General features: G+C 38.2%; 1 long non-coding RNA gene across 2 annotated transcripts in view; it reads left to right on the top strand.

Annotated features, from left to right (window-relative positions):
* The window catches only part of LOC306902704, a 202514-nt gene that overhangs the window by 135954 nt on the left and 51840 nt on the right, over positions 1–14720 (top strand). The window contains exon 4 of one of the 2 annotated variants that reach the window (XR_013787468.1): positions 2669–3820. The exons of the other annotated variant lie outside the window; for it this stretch is intronic. This is a non-coding gene — a long non-coding RNA (uncharacterized lncRNA). Of the gene's footprint in view, positions 1–2668; positions 3821–14720 lie in introns of those variants that run through there. 2 annotated transcript variants of the gene reach the window in all.

Below are 14720 nucleotides of genomic sequence, written 5' to 3'. Positions count from 1 at the left end.
TGTGATATTTTTACCCTTAAGCTGTTTATTTGTCTGTTACAGTTATTGATCTACTATACAAGTGCTTACCGTTTTACACATTTTGCTGTTGTTTCATGAATATTTTCCCCGTATGTGTCAGTATGCACACACATTTCTCAACATTACCATCATTATCCTCGGAGACAATATTTCATTCCAAATTCCATCACAAATTCCTCTTCATTTTTCAACTCCTCCCATCCAAGCACCTGGTTATACCCAAGTGAGATGTATGAAGGGTGTAGCCAAGGGCTGGGCGATATGGCCTGAACTTTTTTTCACCAAAAGTCCGATACACGATTTAAATAGATTTTTCAGTTTGAGGTGCTGCAGTAAATTGGTCGTACTGCTACCTTTGCTAGCAACAGACTTCAAACACACCTTGGAGCGGGTGGTGTTTGTTCTGCGCCTGATGCCGCAAAACCAAACCAATTCCAAATTACGGATGACACTGTGTCTTTCTTGGCTGGGTATTTTGACACATCCGTTTTAATTTAAACAACACATTCTTTTATATAATTGTATTAATATTCAACTTTTAACACAATAAAAATGACAAATTGGACATTTTAAAACAATAAATTATTCCTTTAGTTTTGCTAACTTTTTACCAATTACCTAGATAATGTGAAGTTCTACAATTATTATATGCATAACAGTAGTAACATTACAAACTAAGCAATGCTTTAAAAAATCATATATGATACACAATCATTTTAATGAAAACAACAGGCTTTGTCTTGAAATGCGCTTCAGGACACATGCTAGAGAAAACTGCATCATCATATCATTCTGCTGACCTATATGAGAGTCTGTTGCGTTCACATGTTTTGAGCTCGCAGATGTGTATCACATACAGCTTTCGTGTCATTTTCTGTCTGCTGGCTTTTAATATTTTCTTGTTGTATTCATTAGTATTTATTCGTCATTATGACAGGTTGAAATTATCACTTGCTGGTGGAGTGAGAAAGAGTGCGAGCAGGAGTAAGGTAGTTAGTGGCCCCTAGGCTGCTTTTTGGGTGAGGCCCCCATTAGGTGGCTTTCAGGTGCCTTTCACGCTTGCAGTTTAGTTCGGAACGGAGCACAGTTTGTATGTAAAAATTGCTAATGTAAACGCTGTCAGGTGAACTCCGGTGCGCACCAAGGTACCGAACCCTGCACATGCGCTTGAACCGATTACAATTTATTTACTTCAATAAAACACGTTTTGATAGCGTTGGCAATCTACCTTGGATTTGAGTTGCGAGTGGAATCAGAACGGCAAACACCACAGGAGCGCAAGCTCCAGTTTTTTAAAGGTAAACGCGAAATACGACCGGCCCTTAAAAACGCCTCGGTGGATCTTTACAATTAACTGCTGCAAAAGCAAAGGATCCCGGTGCCGTTCACTAACCCACGTGTGCACACATTGCCATCAAAACACTTACCACGTGCGGTTCATGTCCAGCATCGTTTAGGGCTGGGAACGCTGCTCCATCTATGAGTTTCAAACTATCTCCATATCCACCGTATATCCATAGTTTATATAACATTCATCTCTCAAATAAAGCGAACAAACAACACAGCTGAATTTCGCGAACATATTGCTCTCTCTCTCTCCTGCACACAAGTGAAAGTGACTTGTGCGCATGCTCCTCCCACTCTACTTGGTTGATGCATGGACATGCCGCTCGTTTTCCGGGAGAATTATCCAATAAGGGTCTCAGAAAAGTTGTTACTTTAGCGATTTTTCATGTTCCAAAAAAACTTTCCGAAACCTGAACGAACGTTGGGGAAGTGTATCGAGCACAAAAATACTACGACTCGTTTTTCGACATGTCGAGCATGAGAAGACAACACGTTTAAAATGATAAATAAGTCAGAATGCAATGAAACACCGTCTTTAAAGAGAAAAACGATTTTCATTTAAACAAATTGATGTAAACTAACCGCTTAAGTAAATCGATCAAATCGATTTATAGGGGGACCAGATTCGCTTGGACCGAATCGTATTTTTACTTAAAATACATCAAATGATATGAGTAAAATGGGTTGCAAACATTATATGTTTACTTTTAAAGACACATGATAATTATCGTAAGTTACAGTGTAATTTTCCTCTTCTGCAGACAGACACCGTCTACACATATTCTTTAAGCCAATTAGGGACGTCAATTAGTTCATAATGTTTTTTCTCACTTTTGTAATAATTCACCACTTACACAACTTCTGATGTAAAATAATAAGAACACGCCTGGAGATTAAATCAATGTAATTGCGTGTTAGGCTTACAGCAGGTTCTTCAGTGGAAGTTAATGAATAGGCTGTAATTACAATATAGACCTCAGGGTTATATCTAATCTGAATTCAGTATTTCTTTTGATTATCTTGTGGTAGTACTGTGATATTATGTGAGGTATGACCTCTCCAGCATGTCCAACAAACTGAATTTAATTGTTTAGAATTGATGATTTGTTGTCCAATGTATTCAGTGGAACTTGAATTACCCACACAGTATGTTTACATATTGCATGGCAAAATTTATTATTTCAACATTGCCCCCATTTACATGTGAATGAATAAATGATGACAGATTTTATTTTTGCATAGTGCACCATCTTGATTTGTAAAGTCTTAACAGAATCTATGATTCTTTTTTTCCCTTGAGGACTGTTTGCTCACGCAAAGTCGATATTTCCAGCCCCGAAGAAACCCATTTTATGTTAGCAACTCTAAAAGATCAAGACCTAAGCGTGAACTTTGAATTCAGTCATTTTTAAATAAGAACTTCCTGGGCAACGTCCTCTGAAGAACAGATTATTGTTCACTTCTGTCCTGCGGATACAGGAGCACAATATACAAACAAGCCATGCAACAAATTGAGCTCCAACAAGCGAAGAAAATGGGAAAAACTTTCAAGCTTTGTCTTTCATCTTTCCTTCGCAGCATGGAGTGAAACAGGAGGGGAAGGAAATGAAACAGATTGTGGAAACAGTTCTTTTCCCAATTAACCTGCTTCGCTGGCAACCTCCGTCATTTGCATATAGCTTATATTTGCTCACCGCAGCTTTGATCCTAGTTCGCCCTGTTCAGAGTCACGTGGCGTGTATCCGCTGACTGTCTTCTGGTCCAAATTGATGTAGCACGAAAGGAATTGACAGGGGTTTCTGGAAGTTTTCTGAAGCATCCGTCGCCTGCCCCAACACGTCGCTGCATTGTGCAGAAAGCATTCTTTGCGACGACTCTCAGTTCCAGAACTCCTCCTTTGACTTTTATCTGTGCAGTGAGGTATCTAGACGTGGATCAGAAAAGTCTTTACCTGCCCATTAATCATCCACTTGGGCTCTGAGGGGAAATGGCAGGCTCCTTGTGTTCACGAGATGCTGTAATTTTAGAAGGCATGCTCCTGTCTTTTCTCACTTTGATGAAATCGACCAAGCCTTGATCGTTCTAGACCCCTCTAAAGTGAAGTGAGTGAATATGGTGTAAATGCTGTACAAATGTTCATCCTACACTGTATTTTCTCAAATGAGAGACAGGGCCTAGAAGTTCTAACTGCAAATGTAAGCTTTTTTTTATTCTATAGTAATAAAGTAATAAAGAGGGGAAAGCTGCAGGGATTAAATACTGTAAATGTACAAAATTGTACTGTAATTATTTTATTTTTCACATATAATTTTAAAAAAGTGATTTCGGTAAAAATATTACAGAAAAACAAGAAATGTGACAATACTGTATTTTTTACAAATTTACAAGAAATGTGACCATACTGTATTTTTCTGCTCCCCCCAGCTGCCAGGAAATAAAATCGTCTTTCTCCAAATAATTGTACTGTATGTTTTGTACACTGAAGAAAAATCTCATAAAAAATGAAAATTACCAGTACATTTTCCCTTTATTTTATGGACATTTCCGTTAATGCTAAAATGTAATTTAATGCAAAATGTAAAATACAGGTAAAACAACTGTGAAAATTCCTTCATATCAATACATTACTGTGCCCAATTTTTACGATTGTTTTGTGTATGACTTATAAAATTACAGAAAAAGAATTCACATAAATTATGAGCTGTTCCTGTTCAATCGCCTAAAAGCCAAAGGTTTTTCGAATGGGCTTTTTAGTTACAGTGGGTACGGAAAGTATTCAGACTCCCTTAAATGTTTCACTCTGTTATATTGCAGCCATTTGCTAAAATCATTTAAGTTATTTTTTTTCTCATGAATGTACACACAGCACCCCATATTGACAGAAAAACACATTGTTGACATTTTTGCAGATTTATTAAAAAAGAAAAACTGATATATCACATGGTCCTAAGTATTCAGACCCTTTTGCTCAGTATTACGTAGAGGCACCCATTTGATCTAATACAGCCATGAGTCTTTTTGGGAAAGATGCAACAAGTTTTTCACACCTGGATTTGGGGATCCTCTGCCATTCCTCCTTGCAGATCCTCTCCAGGTCTGTCAGGTTGGATGGTAAACGTTGGTGGACAGCCATTTTCATTTTCTCCAGAGATGCTCAATTGGGTTTAAGTCAGGGCTCTGGCTGGGCCATCCAAGAACAGTCACGGAGTTGTTGTGAAGCCACTCCTATTATTTTAGCTGTGTGCTTAGGGTCATTGTCTTGTTGGAAGGTGAACCTTGGAGCACTCTGGAGAAGGTTTTCGTCCAGGACATCCCTTTACTTGGCCGCATTCATCTTTCCCTCGATCCTGTCCCTGCAGCTGAAAAACACCCCCATGCTTCACTGTTAGGACTGTATTGGACAGGTGATGAGCAGTGCCTGGTTTTCTCCACACATACCGCTTAGAATTAAGGCCAAAAAGTATCTTGGTCTCATCAGACCAGAGAATCTTATTTCTCACCATCTTTGTTTTTAACAAACTCTTGCACTTAGGAGAGGCTTCCGTCGGGCCACTGTGCCATAAACTTGTGGAGGACTGCAGTGATGGTTGACTTATGTCTACAACTTTCTCCCATCTCCCGACTGCATATCTGGAGCTCAGCCACAGTGATCTTTGGGTTCTTCTTTACCTCTCTCACCAAGGCTCTTCTCCCCCAATAGCTCAGTTTGGCCGGAGGGCCAGCTCTGGGAAGGGTTCTGGTCAGTCCAAACGTCTTCCATTTAAGGATGATGGAGGCCACTGTGCTCTTAGGAACCTTAAGTGCAGCAGAAATGTTTTTGTAACCTTGGCCAGATCTGTGCCTTGCCACAATTCTGTCTCTGAGCTCTTCGGGCAGTTCCTTTGACCTGCATGAAGGTCACACACACATCTGGACGACGTCTATTCGATATCTGCATTTACGTCTGCAAAACGTATTATTTGATCGTTTGCTCATCTGCAGTACGTCTCGGAGATGTCTCCTATATAAAGTCATATAGACATCCAGAAGATGTTTGTAAGATGTTTATAATTTAACACCTAGTCCTAGTAAGGGAATCTGGAATGTATTTAAAACAGCATTTTCTAAAAGGTTTAGCAGATGTTTTTAATCAGAAGATGTTTTCCAGACCTTTAGCAGACATCTTAAAGACGTTCCTTTGCAATCTGGGATGGGACTACAGATGTCGTGAGGCATAAATCCAAAATCTGTTAAAGGTTTGAGTTTTTTATTACTAAGATTGAATTTAGGATTAAAAAAGGATATAAATATTGGGTTCATATGTGAAGATAATCTTGATGGATAAAATGTGTCAGTCTTTGCTTTCAAGCCAGTGATGTTTATGGTTGGGTTTATTGTTGTTTTTTTTACGATTCAAATTAAATGTATATAAATTAGCCACTTAGTATAATATGAATTCCTGTTAGATCAGGCCTTTAAACCTGCAATTAGAGAGCACTTCCCAATCAATTCCTGATAAATAAAATGATGTCCCACCTAGCATATTTTCCAATCAAATTTTTCACCATTTCATATCGACTAGCTCTTAGTTTAATTTCATCCTGAAAGCTCTTCACCGTCACCCTATGCCCCTTCTCTTTTCCGCTTCTCCCGAACTATCTCTCCAGCTTGTCCTCGTTTGATGGCTGCCCTTTAAAGCCTCGCCGTGATGTTATAATTTCACGAGGTCTCGCTGCTGAAGCGATTTTGGTGTTAGCTCTGGCTTGCCGGTGGGACGAAATGAAAGATGAATGGTCTCTCGCAGCCACTGTGGTTAAAAATACCCCGTGGCCTGCACATCTGAGAACAGGACGGATTTGCGCTTCCCCTGCTAGCGAAATAGCGTATGGCGCAGCCATTGAGATGCTAGCGCTGAAAGGATTGATAAGTGCCCGCCTAGCGTGATTGATGGTGTGGCTAATGGGGTTAGCGTGCTAGGAGCTGTATCTGAGGCACAGAACAAGACAATAAGTCTGTATTGCAGTCTGTGTGTGACAGTGCTGTGTTCAGTGATGTGTTTTAGCATGTAAGTACATGTTATTCATATCTGGTGTCTAAGACACCCTTTTGCTGACGTGCGTATAAGACAAGAAGATACATTATCACTAGAATGGCTTTTGTGTGAGATGTTTGAAGTGTTAGGATAAGTATTTGTTATCTTTTCTGGTTAGTGTGCAGTTAAAAGTCAAACAAAAAGTTGGACTACTCATTCTCATCTCTCTCTTTCATACACTCACTCTCTTTCTCGCTCGCTCCTTTCTTTCTTTGTCTCTTACTTTCTTTCTTTCTTTCATCTGTTCGTTAGTTCTTTCTTTCTTTCAAATTCAATTTTTAACATAGAAAATTAGTTACCCAAAAATAAGTCTCGCGTAGCCAGACCTTCAAACTTATCGCTGCTTTCTTTGGCCAAGGCCACCCAAGAGGCCATATGACAGACAGGTAAAGCCACCAATCACGTTTCGTTATGTGCCGTGTTATGTTAAGAGCCGTGGAAATGTCCCCGCCGTAACGGACCAATGTACATTCACAAACATGTCAAAAGTTAACAGCAACAAAATGAATATAAGTGAACATCGCATACTTCTAAGAATTAAGCGTTTTGTCGACTGTGATTCTTATAGCAACCATTGTAGACACGACAGCTTACTACTTAGATCAGATGGCTTAATTCAGATGATGAGTGTTTCCAGAAAAGTGTGCCTTATGCATTCAGCAACGATCTGTGGGCGTGACTTCTGAGGCTGAGACTACCCCAAAATAGCATTATACATAACTTAAGAAGTACCGGAAATGTGTTGATTTAAAGGGGTCATATGGCGCGATTACATGTTTTTCTGTGTCTTTTGTGTGTTAAAAGTTGCCCATGCATGTATTAGACAAGTTAACTTGTCGGAACAAAAGATGCATTCTATCTAAAAGTTAATGCTCACCCAGACCTGCCTTTAACGCCTCGTGTAGCCACACCCCCACAAATCTACATCAGTTCGTGGTATGACTCGACTAAGACCGCTCAAATGTATACGCAGGTAAGGTGGGCCTACCTATCAGTACAATTGCTTTAGAACTTGGCCAATAACTATGGTTAACTGGCCAATCACAGCATACCTCGCTTTTCAGAGCGATGAGCTTTGTAAAATATCTGCACTTTTCAGAGAGGCGGGGCAAAGAGGAGATACAAACATGAATAGTATGTGGAAAGAACAGCGTTTTTAACCTCAAATCATGTATACACATTGCATTCCATCTCAAACAAACAACAATATTCGTTTTAGACGTGTTATATGACCCCTTTAACACACAATACATCACATTGAGATTTGGCACTTGGTGATTTTACTGTTTGCCGTCGTTGTTATTAGTTCAAAGTGACTTAATAGACACTTTGCAAAAGTTGGAAGGGCTAAAAATATCCATGTTTGAAGAAACCATATACATCTGAAACCCGTTTTTCATTTGCCTCCAGGTCTATGAACAAAATGGCACCATAGTGTCAATGCTGCTATAATCTGATTAAAGTGTACCATTATCTTTGTCATTACCACTCAGAACTGAATAACAGCTCATCATAGACTGTCTACTAGTGTAGTTGCAGGTCAGTGTGATGGTCTAATCAAGCACATTTGCGTCCATTGATTAAGACCGGACTAATCACGCCTTCGCTTGATAAATTATTCAATTAATTTGTACAGCTCACTTCCTGATATAGCCATCGACATCATAATAAACCCCCGGGTTCTCACAACCACCCGCTTCAGGAAGGACATCCGAAAATGGTTTATGTTCGACACCTTTAGTTATCAGATAGAAACCCAAGGACGCATACGAGGGAACCAGCCTGGTCTTTATAATGACATATAGCGACATCAATAGCTAGAGAAGAAATATTGTGCAGCAGTGTCCAGGGAGGAGAGAGATTATCTTTCTTTTAAGTGCCTTTGAAAGCCACTCCTTCTCCATTGTTATCTTGCAATTCGTTTTATGGCTATTGGACGATAGAGCTGGGTGACATATGTTAAACATATCAGAATATACACTGACTTTGTTTACCTTGGAACCAGAGCTGCTTCTGATAATAGATGGCGTTAAATAAGAAATGGCATTTTCATTTGAAATAATCATACTAATAAAAATTATAACATTAATAATAGTTTTAATACAAAAACTAATTTCAATTTACAAGATATTTACCAAATTAATATTTTGGATTAGAATAACTGTGTCTGGACACACGTTTATTCATTTATTTACTTATTCACGTATTTACATTTTATCCGACAGTTTAATTTAAAAATCCTTCACATCCTTTTGCATAAATGAATACCTTGCCCCGCCCAGTTTTTCTTGTAAAATTGAGATCCCTCCTGAAACATGTCGTCTTTATTTACAAAACATTGTGTATTTTTCTCCTACGTTTACAACCTTATTCTTCAATTCAATTGAATTCACATTTTTTTGTATACCGCATTTGACAATTCGCATCCTTTCTCTAAAGAAAATGCAAAGTATTTATGACATAGTTTGATAGTATTCACAATTATCTTGCAGTTTTATATTATATATAGTTTAGTTGATATACAGTATTTGACATTACTTTTATTAAGTGTGACACCGAAATGTTGTTCAATTCATGACCGCATGCACGTTGCTTTTTAAACAAGTGTGTTGGCTTTATGTAGGGGCATGCAAAATATTTGCACGCAGTTTGAAGGGGTGGGATGTGGCAAGCTTCATCTTGCCTGCGGCATGCGCAAACACAGACACCCCCTAAACACACATGCACACACCTCACAAAGACCTCTCTGTTTGTCTGTCGTCTTGCACAATGGCATGCCACCCTTGATTTAAATCAGCAAGAACAGCATATGTTATCAAAGCACAGACACATGCCTCTCCGTCTCAGCAGCAGCACCACCAGCGGGCACAAACTGACACATAATGCATGAGCTCAGCTTGACCATATTGTGTGAGGACTCGGTTTACTGCAGGCTGCCGCCTTTAAATATACACACATGACAGCATGACGGAGCATCTACATATAAACTGTATCTTTATTATATTTTTTGTTTGTTTGTCATCAGTATAAATGAGTAAAAAACGTCTGAACCATCACATATACAGCACAGACTGCTAAACAATGTCTTATTGACTAAACGTCCTACATTGATGCATTGGCTGATGCTTCTTTCCAAAGCATCTTACAATAAAGTGCATTCAAGGTATATGTTTTAGGATGTGTAATGTGAGACGCACTCATGTAGCGCACACACATTTCCTGTGTTGCTATTTTCCGGAATCTCAGACATGAGATACGAGCTGCGTGTCATACAGGTCAGCGGAGGGTTAGTTAACAATGAACTCGATTTGACTCACAGGCTTGTTAAATAAGTATGTGTTCATTGTAATAAGTTTCCGGTCTCATGGGCGTCGCCATTTTTTAGATTTCCTTTTGTCACTGTCACTATAGTTACACGTGTTGTTCTGGGTAAAGCAAGAATAGATTAGAGGCTTGAAATCGGTGTCCGTTGTAGACGGGGTTTAACATCCAGTCATGGCGTCAGTGCTCTTTAAATACCTCAAAGGGTCATATTGGTTTGCCTTCATCAGATGCTAAAGTCAGTGAGGTCCGGTCAATTGTATGCTAAGTTCGTGCAAACTCTTTTTTGGACTTGAATGCACCTGGATTTCATAAGAAATTGCACATTTTTAAGCTTAACGCCATCCATGGGGCGTTTGTTATGATGACATTTAACGTGTTCAAGTGGCTACATAGCACAAAAGCAGCATTAACCTAACAAAATATAAGACAAATCATTAAGCTACATTAATTTTATACAACTGTAAAGTGCCCAGACAGGTATTCATTTACAATAGCCATGGCTATAAGCTGATTCATACATGGCGCATAATTATTTAAGCCATTAGAAGTGAAATAACTTGCAAAATCGTTCATTACTATTGACAACAGTTTGCTTTCCCTGCTGAAAAAAACAATAGAACCCTGCTAAAACTAAATAGAAAATGTAATGGATTTAATGGTTATAATGGGAATCATGTTGAATTTAATGGAAACTGTAATGGTGTCTACTGGTGTGTGATGGATTATATCGGTGGGGTGTTATCTGACAAATTAATCCTATTGGAATGATGTAAAAAAAAAGGAAATGTTGCAATGGTTTTAATGGAAAAGCTAATGGTTCATAATGGTTTTTTAATGGAAACATGATTTTGTGGATTATGTTGTTTTTTCAGCTGGTTTTTAACCCACGATTTGATCCCAAAAGGACAAACCCAATATTTCAGTAGAAAATATCCATTCGACCTAACCATGGGTTAAAACAACCCAGCATAAATTAATTTCCACTGAACGTTTGGGTTTGTACTTTTTTGACTCAAGATGTGTCGTGTGGTGATGAGACTGGCTATTCTGATTGTACATCATAACCAAAAAAGAAGCACTTTTAGGTTTAGTAAACCTTTTGTAGGCAAGGTTCTTTTTTAATAGAGTGAAAAATCCTCACGTTGGGGTCCATTATCAATGAAAGAAGCTAAAATACTGACTGGGGGATCAATAGCTACTTCAGAACTAACAGCACTTGCAGGTCAAACCTTAGAAATCACAGTCATCGCAGCACCTATTTAACAAGATATCGGCATGCGGTAAATGATGCGACGCCTTCATCTTGTTTGACTCGCATTCAGCAGTAAAGTCAAAACTGCTGACAACAGACCACTCCTTCATTCAAAGCGGTTCAGATGTGCTTAAAATCTAAAAAGAACGAATAAACGTACAGTACAGTGTGTGTACATTTGGTAGGTGTTATTAACCTAAAACCAGTTTTAAGACACCGTAACTGGTTTTTATCTGGTCCAAGCAGTCTCCAAATGGTGGGGACCTGTATAAACCTTCTTTGACCAGATCAAAATGACTAATATGATCATTTTAAGCTAATATTAACTGTTAACACCACCAAAACCATATGGTTGGTCCGATTAAGATTTTTGCTGCTGATACCAATTACTGATGTCTTGTCATCATGGCCGGCCGATCCTGATCCTTCAGGCTTTATTTAACTGATATGAAAACATATATACATTTTATTGTTTAGATTGTTTACTTTGCATTACATATGTAGAAAATAAATCAACAAGAATAACATTTAAACAGGGCTTATGTATTAGTTATCCATAATACTTTATTTTAACCCATAAATTGCAATTAAAGATTGGTCAAGGTGTCACAGCGTAGAACAATAAACATTTCAATGCAAGTCTTTTCCTCAGATCGGCCAAACTTTCTGACTGATCGAGTTATATAATGTTATTATTGTGTGATCCATCGGAGCGTCACTTTAAACCAACCAGAACCAGCTAACAACCAGTTTGGACCAGCTTGAAAGCTTTACAGTATCTAACTGTGACCTACATAAATGTCATACTTCAGCTTGTAACAGTAGAGAGTTAAAAGCAATGCTCGTTCCTAACCTGACACACATCTATCAGCATTTCTTCACGTGAAAGGTCCCTTTCGTGACAATCTCTGCATACTTGAGAATCTCACCCCACTTTCCCTGTGTGAAGATTTCAACCTCCAATCAGCTACTGCTTCATACTTTTCAGTAATGTATAACACTCACAGATATAAATATCTGCTGCTTCAAACCTTGTAGATAAGGTGGCGTCTCATAGCTCAAGATAAACTTGCAGGAGATATTTACTGTTGTGCTTATTAAGAGCGTGTAACTGAGTAAACAGACAGTGTGGATTTGACATGTGGCACAGTCTTTGACTTTGGCTCTGAATGTGAATCCTTCTCAACGTTCTCCGGTAGCACACATTGTTTTTGAGGGTAATTTTGTTGCATCGAATGAAAAAACATTGCACGATTCCACCCGGTTAGAAACAGCAAAGCAGATTTAATCCAGCAATGGCGTTTGTTTGGAATCCGTCGGCTGCGCAGGTTTGGCAAAGGCATTTTCAAATAAGGACCTGGGTGGTAATCTTGTTGCATGAGTGCACTTAGCGAAGAGTCATTTCAAACAAACTCCAGCCTGAGGTGAATGCTAAATTGTTTATGGCATAAAGGTTTGCTTTGGCAGCCTTTCAGTGTGCCGGTCTAACACCACTTCATTGGCTTTGCTCTTAATAGCTGAGGTCAGGATTCAGGTCTTGTGGTAGGGTAAAACACTTTGGAGATCATTTAGATAGACGGTGAGACAAAGCTATCCATCCATAGGAGGCCAAATAAATGAGGGATAAAGGTTTGAAATGTATATTTGTGGTCCGTAAAGACCAAAGGTTTGTTTAGATTTTGACTCGACAGTATATATACTCAGAAAGCATGTGGGCGAAAAGGCTGGACGGTGTGGTAGTATACAAAAAAAGTGATTCTTGAATGAGTAGAAATGATTTTGGTGTGAATTCATTCTGTTCTTCAAGTCACAATAATAGACAGAGCGTTTAAAGAAATACAATTTTAATTTCAATTTTTTATTCTAGTCCAGCTAAAAAAATATGTTCCGAGAACTTGCTAACATATTCTATAAGTTATGAAAATGTAAACGTTTAATGTGTTATATTATATAAATGATTTAGCAACGATATATGCACTGTAAATACATTTTTTATAGGATTTTTACAGTTTATTTTTAAAAACATTAATAACACCAAATGATAATAATAAACAACATTCTTCTAATGTTACTGCAAGAAAGTTATTGATCACTTTTATAGAACTTTTAGTGCTTTTATGTTAGCTGGCATGACTTCAGTTCTTTCTAAAAAACAAAATGCGAGTATGAGTATCTTTTTGTTGTTTCATACGCAATTTTCTGAATCTTTTGATACATTAATGAACTCACTGAGTGTAAAGTTGTTTTGAAAACACTTTTGTCATTGGGGGGACATGAGAAGTTTTGGGTGGGTGAACCGTCCCTTGAAACAAATAGCACACAAACAATGGTATGTTTATCTTGACTAAACACACCACATACACATTTACAGTAGAGGATGGAAAAACTCAGCGAATCCCTAATGACTTTTCTAAAAGTTAATTGGAGTCAGGAGTCCAAACAATGAGATGAGATAGGAGGTGCTGGTCAGAACCTCTCTGTGCTATGAAAAACACAAAATCTGATGTGGAGCATTCATTGAACCAAAGATATCCCACACTTGACATTTAAAAAACTATATTAAGTGAAGCAGAGTTTACACCAAATACTAGAATAGGTCAACTTCATGTATTCTAAAACACTATTGAGGGAATTCCTATGTATTCTGGGTTCTTATTGTGTGCCTATTTTAAAACATTTCACAAAATAATTTTGTAATTAATCAATATATATTTAATGACATATATTTCTCATAATGATGTAGATACTGTATTAGACTTTAAAGGGACCAGCATGTGGTTCAAAACCTGTATATATGACTCTTTCTTCTGTGGAAGACAAAAGAAGATATTTTGAGAAATGTCTCGGTGTCCATACAATGGAAGCCAATGGGGTCCAATGTTGTCTGTTCACCAACATTCTTCAAAAATATCTTCTGTTGTTTTCTACAGAAGAAAGTCATTCATGTGAACATGAGGAGGTGAAAAAATTGATTGCTTTCATTTGTTTAACATGACTATTTAGTGAAGACGCTTGTTTCCACCTCTCCTCTAAGTGAATACTCTTCCTGTTTCTGCACATCTCCACTGGCAGCCGTGCGTGACATCACTTGTTTCGAGAGATTCACTCTAACATCTGTGTTGGGTCTCTCTCACATTCCTCTTATTTAATGGAGCTTAGTGTAATTACGCTTCTTGAAACAGAAGCGCAAACTCAATACCCTCAAATAGTCAAAGATAGCGGAGTAAAACACAGATGGTGTGTTTTATATAACCAGGTGCGATAGGCAAGGCTAACTCAGGCAGCAGAAATACTAAAGGAGGAGGATGGATGGAAAAAACACCTCTAAAAACCCAATAGCTCCAAGACACGAAAAGTCAACGTGATTGATTTTGCACTACGTCACAAACTCTTACCTCTTGCGAAACTTCTCTCGGGCGTAATGTGGCTGATTCAGGTCGCAGTTCAGAATCCATTTGCAAAGTTTATTGAGGTAAGATAACATCAGTCAAGGAAAACAAATCTAAATTGAAATCCAATATCGTAAAAACAAAATGCAGTCAAACGCGTACGAAACCAGGCAGAGCCAATGTACTCCTGCAGACTTTATACGTAATCATACGTTTATATTAATACTTAGATTAAGCTTACATCAAATTTATCAAATGGAGTATACTTGGAAATTATAGCATACGACTTTGGATTTGTAAAAGTTCGCTTGCGAGT

This window comes from Barbatula barbatula (genome assembly GCF_947034865.1).
Source record: "Barbatula barbatula genome assembly, chromosome: 13".
Taxonomy (NCBI): domain Eukaryota; kingdom Metazoa; phylum Chordata; class Actinopteri; order Cypriniformes; family Nemacheilidae; genus Barbatula; species Barbatula barbatula.
This window is presented reverse-complemented; position numbering and strand designations above follow the sequence as displayed.